Here is an 8,436-nt window from a genome sequence, read left to right on the forward strand (position 1 = left end):
ATTACTTTCACATCACCATACCAGATTTGTATGACATTTTAGCACATGTTCCACATTCTGAATCATGTACGAGAAGAGAGATAAATCAATACAACATCTAAGTTTACCATAAAATTCAAAGAGAAAATAAACAATAACAATAGGAAATAGAAGTAATACTTATTTGAAATTTCAAGCTAGCAACTGACTTGGGAATAAGTCTTTTCCTACCCAACTAGAGGCTCAATTGCACCAATGTTCTTTACAACTAACGACCCCTAGCCAAATTACAATACCACAAGTGGAAACTATCAACACTTTGAAATCTTGGATGGGTGAAGGAAACTCTCCTTCTCAAAGAAAAAACATCAGAGAATGACTCTTCTTGTTGAGCCTAGGGTTTCCACATATCTTTGATGCTTTTTAACTAGCCAACGTAGAAATATGAAAATCCCTTCACTTCCCTACAATCCCTCGATGATTGCATTGCCCATTGTTTATCATAATGGCCCAACGTGCAACAATTTGTAACTCCCACTACTCATCCAAGTTCCAAAGCTCTCTACTGAGCAATAGAAATCCAAAATTGATTTTTAGAGAGCCCAAAACATACCAACAATGTTTCAATCTATGATCGACACTTTTCTATGTGTATATGGGCACCCTAAACTTTGTATAAACACTCAAAACAATGCATCAAAATTTCTACTCAAAGATGAAAATGCTCTACTTAAGAAATCACTACTCTATGCACTCTCGTGTCTTTGGCCTTTCTAGGTACGATTTGAATCAACTTGTGGATGTTTGATTTGCATGGTTTTCCCCATTTCCCCACACCATTTTTTGGTCAACCCTAAAATTCCAAGATGGGTACTTTCCCATGCTTCCCAATGAATTTTGAAAGTACTCCACAACCACCACTCAACCCCCTATAATGTTATGAGAGGTTACTTTAGCTATCCATTGCTTCATTCAATGAATTATGCGTTGGTAGGAAATAAAAGTAATACAAATTTGAATTAAATTTTTGGCTTATATATTTGGGTGAGTTTTTTTTCTAGAAATAGCATGCATGGTTAACTTCCCTTACCCTATGACTAGTTCCCACTTATGGTATCATAACCTATATCAGTGTTCACATTCCCAATTAGTTACTCAAGAATTTTTTTTAATTATCAAAGAAAATACTTACATATGCATCATTTTTAGATCATTCAGCTTGGTTTGTCACCATGATGACATTTAAACATTTTTAGAGGTGATAATGACATAGATAGTTATAGTGATCTAGAGGTTCAAAATGGGGATGCTACAATCTCACCCATTTAAAGGAACATTGTTATTGTTATTCTACTATATAAAATAATGTATTATGTAGTAAACAAAATTTGGTGGCATCCTTTAGTTTCCATGTGGTTTCTTTTTCTCCATAGCGCTTCCATTGCACTTTGACTTACATGATTGATCTAGGTGGATATTGGTGGTCACCTGCCTATTCCACCTAAACCTCCAGTCAGTTTCATCAACTTCCTTGATTATAGCAGCATTTACTATTTTTAGCAATTTTTCAAGTCCTAAACTTCCAGAGTTGTTTTGACCCCCTAAATGACGTTTTTTTTAGGTTCATCGTAGGCTACTAGCCATAGGCCAAGGCCTTTTGCAAATCCTATAGTACTCGAAGATATTTTTCTAACGAGGTGTCATACATGCCAAATAGAGATCATATGACCAAGTTATAACCCTAGGAAGTTGGCTTCCCAACTAACCCTAATGCCCACAAACTCTTAGTGTTCCATCTTCCAGGGTTAGGTTTTTGGTTGTTTAGGGTTTCCCTTTGTTGTTCAATAATAAAAAGGCCCTTGAGCCTCATTTTAACCAAGTTCAGAGGCATGTAGCCACCACATCTCTTCTCAGAGTTAAACTATCATTGCCCGAGCTAGTTTATTTCCATTCTATATGTAAGCATATTTTAGTTCTTTGATGTTAATGAAATGACATTTTATTTCTGTTGCATCTCCGTGTTTATGTTTATATATGTGTTTTGTTGCATTCACGCATAAGTCTGGAATAGTGGTATCAGAGTGATATGCTCTTTCTCTATTTTTCTTTGCATGTACCTAACAAGGTCAGGGTATAAGGAGTTAGGGATTGAACTTGTTGAACCTTTGCAAGACCAGCCTTGCAAACCCTAATGGTCTCCCATGGCGAAAGAAAAGAAAGACGAGAAGCAGGAGATCCTTTCAAAATATTGCGCGAAGAAGCCCTCAAGCGATAAAGGAACATGATGATGGACAACTTTTCCCAAATCCTTCGGCGACTACCCACAGATACCGCATCTTCATCCAACAGCCACTCTGGAGGCACCACTCCCTTTAAGGTACAATTCAACTTTGACATTCCCATATTTGAAGGCTAGATAGATGTAGAGTTAAATTTGTTGGAAGGATATGTTTCGATTCATGAATTTTCCAATACGAATTTTTTTCACTTTAGCACTCCTCAAATCTCCGCTCCATGTCAAGGACTGGTGGGAAACTTATTGTGAACAGAAGGATGAGAGAGAATACTCATTGTTTTCAACCACACCCTCTTGGAATTCTTTCTGAGGTGCCATTAAGGAATAATATTACCCTATCGGGAGCTATGAAGATAAATACATAATGTGGACCACGTTGTGGCAGGGAAGGGACCGAGACATGTCGGAGTTCACAAAAAACTTTCATACCCAAGTACCACGACTATCTACAAAAGTACATCTAGGACGAGATGGAGTTCCTGCACATCTCCTCGCTTGGTGTTGCCTATCGATACATTGTCAAGATCGAGCATAAATTTAAACAAAGAACCGAGACTTTGTATCTGTGAATTCGAAGTAAGGGAAAAGTGCCCCAAAACCACAGAACAAAGGACAAAGCCAAGGTGGTGCAACCCAGGACAACCCGCCAAATCCGCAAGAAAAGAAAAACACCACGAAGACAAAGAAGGACACATGAAAATGGTGTGAGTTTCAAAAGAGCCCCACTCACAACACAAGTGAGTGTTGAGCCAATCAGTCACTCCTGGCTGAGCTGAAGACTTCCAAATTAGATGCATGTTCCAACTCTGAGTCAAAACCCGACAAGGGGAATGACAAAGGGAAGCAAATTATTTATGTGAAACCCAGTGCCATTGTTGCCACCCCCAAGATCCAGAAGATTGAGACCGAAGATACAGAGGAGGGGGGACGTCTCTTCCACTCACAAATATGGGTGAAGGGTTCTCGACTGTAGTTCATTGTTGACAGAGGGAGCCAAAAGAAACTCATTTCAGTAGAGGTCATGAAGCGGTTGGGCCTACCGACCACACCACAACTACAGCCTTACACCATCGGGTGGCTTCACTAAGGACGAGATCTCCGCGTCAGCCAGCAGTTCCACCTTCCCTACAACATCAAGCCCTTCATAGATGAGGTATTTTGTGATGTTTCTCCTCTTGAAGTTTGTGATGTAGTATTAGGCCAGCCATACTTTTGGAAGTGTTATGTTGTGTATGAGTCTAGGCATCACATTGTTATTATTAATTTGTGTAATAAGTTATACAGGATACCAAAGGTAGCACCGCCTACCACCATCTCTTTGATCTCTGCAAAGCAATGCAATAACATCATTTCCCAGACCAAGAAATTTGTCTTCCTTATGATTAAACCTCAAGGAAAGAAGAATATTGTGGCCATATCCACAGCCTATAGATAGGGTTCCTCCACACAACAACAACACATGGACAAGGTCGTGGAGGAGTACAGGGACATCTTCACCTCACCTACAAGGGTACCCCTATATTGTTAGGTCAAGCACTTCATCGATTTGACCTCGGGTGTGCCTCTACCCAATAGAATGATATATCGATGCTCTGTTTTGGAGAACGATGAAATCAAGAGGCAGATTCAGGAGCTGTTGCAAAAAGGGCACATCAAGCCAAGTTTATCACCCTGTGGGAGCCCGATCATGTTTGTATAGAAGAATGACGAGACCTAGAGACTCTGTATTGACTATAGGGAACTGAATAAGATCATTATCCAGAATACGTATCCAATCCCACATATTAATGACCTTCTGGACCAGCGCAAGGGGGCCAAATATTTTGGCAAGATTGACTTGAAGTTCAGTTATCATTAGGTACCAATTGAACCCTCCAATGTGTGAAAGACTTCCTTCAAATACAAGGAGGGACTTTTTGAATGGTTGGTTATGCCTTTCGGGTTGATGAATGCCCCCACAACCTTCATGAGGCTCATGGATGACGTCTTTCATCCCTTCACCAACTCATTCATGGTAGTGTATTTGGGCAACATCCTAATCTTCATCCAGAGTTGAGAATAACACCTTCACCATATTTGAAAAGTCCTCCAAACCTTGTGTGAACACAAATCGTGTGCCAATTTGGAGAAATGCACTTTTGGTATGACCCAAGTTCAATATATGGGGTGTATCATTTATGAGCGGGGCGTGCATGTGGACACAACCAAGATACAAGTTATTCGAGATTGGCCAGCCCCAACCACTCTAACAGAGCTCCACATTTTTCTAGGTCTTGCCAATTTCTACTGTAGGTTCATGTTGGTTTTCTCTCATATCACTTGGCCTTTGAGCCAAGTCACCAATGGCAGAGTGACATCAAAGTTATTTTGGTTTGAATCCCAACAAAAGGCATTTTTTGAGTTGAAGCATCACCTCTTCTCTTCACCATTTCTCACATTACTAGACCTACAACAACCATATGAGATTGAAAGAGATGCCTTCGACTATGATATTGGTGTAGTTCTTACTTAGTAGGGGCATCTGATGGCATATCACTGTGAGAAACTTTCAGACATAGTCTAAAAGTATCCCACCTATGACAAAGAGATGTATTCCATTATGCAGGCCTACTGATAATGGAAGCATTACATTTCGGGGAAGGCAACGATCATCCACACAGACCACCGACCCGTGTAGTTCATACAAACACAAGAAAAGTTGCAGAATGATCACCATCAGAAATGGTCTACATGCCTGCAACAATTCCATTTGAACATTAAGTACAAGAAGGGAAACACCAATAATGTTGCTAAATGCCTTAGTCGATCGCCAGTCATAGTGCTAACCACTATGCTCGACTCTTGGGGACAAGAGACTTCGTACTGGCCACATCTTTACAAGAATGATCTAGAATTAGACACCACATACCAGATGATCCTGGAAGGTACGCAGGTTTCAAAATTTTACCTCCAGGATGCACTATTATGCCATCTAGGACAACTTTGTGTACATTCACGCGAGTGTGCCAAGATTATTTGGGAGGCACACTATAGTCGATTCGTTGGACATTTTTGGGTTGAAATGATAGTGGTAGTACTGTAGAAATATTTTTATTGGTAAAACCTTCAACATGATGTTGGGAAGTGCATCAGATCCTGCACTACCTATGCCATTGCCGAACCTACAATCAAGAAGCAAGGCCTGTATACTCCTCTACCTACTCTTATCCAGCCCTGGGAATCCATCTCCATGGATTACATGTTGGGCCTTCTTTCTACCAAGTAGGGCAACAACTATGTTTTTGTGGTCATTGATAGATTCTCTAAGATGGCCATTCTTGCGGCCTGCAAGAAGAGTATCTCAGTAGAAGCCATTGCCAAACTCTTATTTTAACAAGTATGGGTACACTTTGGGATCCCACAGTCCATTATCTTAGATCGAGATAGCTAATTCCTAAGTTCGTTATGGTCAAGCCTCTAGTTGTTGTTGGATACCAAGCTCACTAAGTCCAATACCTTTCACCCTCAAATTGATGGCCAAATAGAGGTTGTCAACAGGATGATCATACACATCATGTGTAAAACTCGAAGCACCCATGCACATTAGATGACAACCTCCCCTATGTCCAACACAACTACAATATGGCTCTCAATAAGTCAACTAGACACAACCCCTTTCAGGTGGGACTGAGATTCCAAACACTATGTCCCATTGATGCTGCCATACCATTTGCATTTACTCGGGCAGATTCAGCTCATGTCTAGTACAAAGTTGATAGGGTTGACAACTTCATTGAATGAATTCAACACATTTTCCAATAGGTCCATGACATATTGGACAAATAAAATGCAAAGTACAAGCTACGTCATGATCAACATTGGGTGCCACACAATTTCGAGGTGGGCGACAAAGTTTGGTTACATTTACAGAAGGAGCACCTCGTTGGGCCACACCGCAAGCTTCACCCACTCTGATATGGGCCTTACACCATCAATAAGGCTATAGGGGACAATGCTTTCAAGCTTAGCATTCCATTGTTCCTTGGTCTGCACCCAATATTAAATTTGGATCGGCTGCAACCATACTTTCCCCCATTGTTGGACACATCCGAAGTTGCTGAGTAGTTGGCACCAACAGATCTCAACCCAAGTTGTATCGAACATGCCAAAATTGATAGGATAATGGACACACAGATCAAGAACACTTAACAACATAGGATCCAACTATATCGAGTTGTCAAAGCAGGGCAACTCCTTCACCAAGGCAAGTGGCTCACCAGGGACCAAGTTCAACAGAAATTTCCTCACCTCATGGAGGCTCTGCACGCAATGGCGACCATTGATTCCTAAGCGGGGAGGAATAATCTTGTTGGATATTGGTGGCCACTCACCTATTCCACCTAGACCTCCATTCGGTTTCATCATTTTCCTTTATTATAACAACATTTACTATTTTTAGTATTTTTTTCAAGCCTTGAACTTCATGAGCCGGTTTAACCCCCTAAACAACATTTTTTTGAGGTTCGCTACAAGGCATATTGCCATAGGTAGGGGCCTATCCCAAATCTTGTAGTACACAGAGAGATCTTTATAACGAGGTATCAAATGCACCAAATGAAGATCATGTGACCAAGTTACAACCCCGGGAAGTTGGCTGGCAAACTAAACCTCTTGGTGTTCCATCTCCTAGGGTTAGATTTTTGGTTGTTTAGGTTTCCATTTGTTGCTCAATAATAAAAATTCCCTTGAGCCTCATTGTAATAGAGTTCAGAGGCATGTATCCACCACATCTCTTCTAAGAGATAAACTACCATCGCTCGAGCTAGTTTATTTCTATTTTGTATTTAAGCATATTTTAGTTCTTTAATGTTAATGAAATTTTATTTTATTTCTACTTCATCTCTATGTTTATGTTTATATTTGTGTTTTGTTGCATTCTTGCATAAGTCTAGATCAATGATGGCTCAACTCTGGAGTAGTTTGTCCTTCCTGTCTACTATGCATTGAGGCTCGGGTTGGAATTATCCTTCTAGATCGACTTGGATCACAATCCAGTCAATGATTGTGATTGGAATCTTAAACATATTTCTTAATAAAATAAATGGAATACAACATGTGCTTTAACATTAGGAGATAAGGCAATCATGTATGCAATCATTCAAACTCTCTCCAGAATCTTGAACATTCCATAATAGTTTATTGGGTATACTTGTTGAAAAGTAAATCATAAGCTTTTGAAACTTTCATAAATTTTCATGCATGGATTGAAAATGATTCATAATCACATATTGGCTCCCTTCATACTGATAATTGAAAATAATATACTTCTAATTAATTTTAAAACTATCTTCGTTAACATGGGATTCAACATCAAACTATTGTTCCATACAATCCTCAACAAAATGGTGTAGCTGAAAGAATGAACAAGACTATTTTAAATATGGTTCACTCCATGATGTTTTTCAAAAATGTAAAGTTGATGTTTTGGGATGATGCAGTTTTATGTGCAATATATGTCAAAAAAATATGTCCATCTCATGCTCTCAGAAATAATACTCCTTATGAAATGTGGTATGGCCACATTCCTTCAGTAAGACATCTCAATATCTTTGGTTCCACCTATTATGCCTTGATTTCTAAGGAACAAAGAAGAAAGCTTGATGCAAGGAGTCAAAAATGCATCTTCTTGGGGTATTCAGATACCACCAAAACATATTGTCTTTATGATGAGGTAAATAAGAAGTTTGTTTTGTTTAGAGATGTGATTTTTCTTGAATCACCAATACTGACAACATTGTTGAGTGACAACTTGATCATTTAGATAGATTCAATCATGAAAAAATTTATAATTAATTTGATAATGAGATTCCACACCTTGAAGGGTGGATCCCTATCTTGGATCAATCTATAAAATCTCGTTATGAAGCATTGTCTTCCATTCATGTAGTTTTGGCCACTTTTTCAAAAAAAGAAGACCCTTTGAGTGATGTGATTGAGGATTGGAAGGATAAATCTTGATGTAGCCCCACCTCAATCAATAGAGAAACCTAGAACATCTCAAAAATGTTCCCCAAAATGGCTCACCAAAACACTTGAAAGTGTTTATCTTCATGTGGCCAGAAATATGGGAATTAGAAGTTCCACTAGAAAAAATGGAGGTGATGTAGATGATTCTGATTCAA

The sequence above is a fragment of the Pinus tabuliformis genome, chromosome 5_2 (assembly GCF_031772625.1).
Source record: "Pinus tabuliformis cultivar Carrire ecotype Pingquan chromosome 5_2, CPIR1, whole genome shotgun sequence".
Classification (NCBI taxonomy): Eukaryota; Viridiplantae; Streptophyta; class Pinopsida; order Pinales; family Pinaceae; genus Pinus; species Pinus tabuliformis.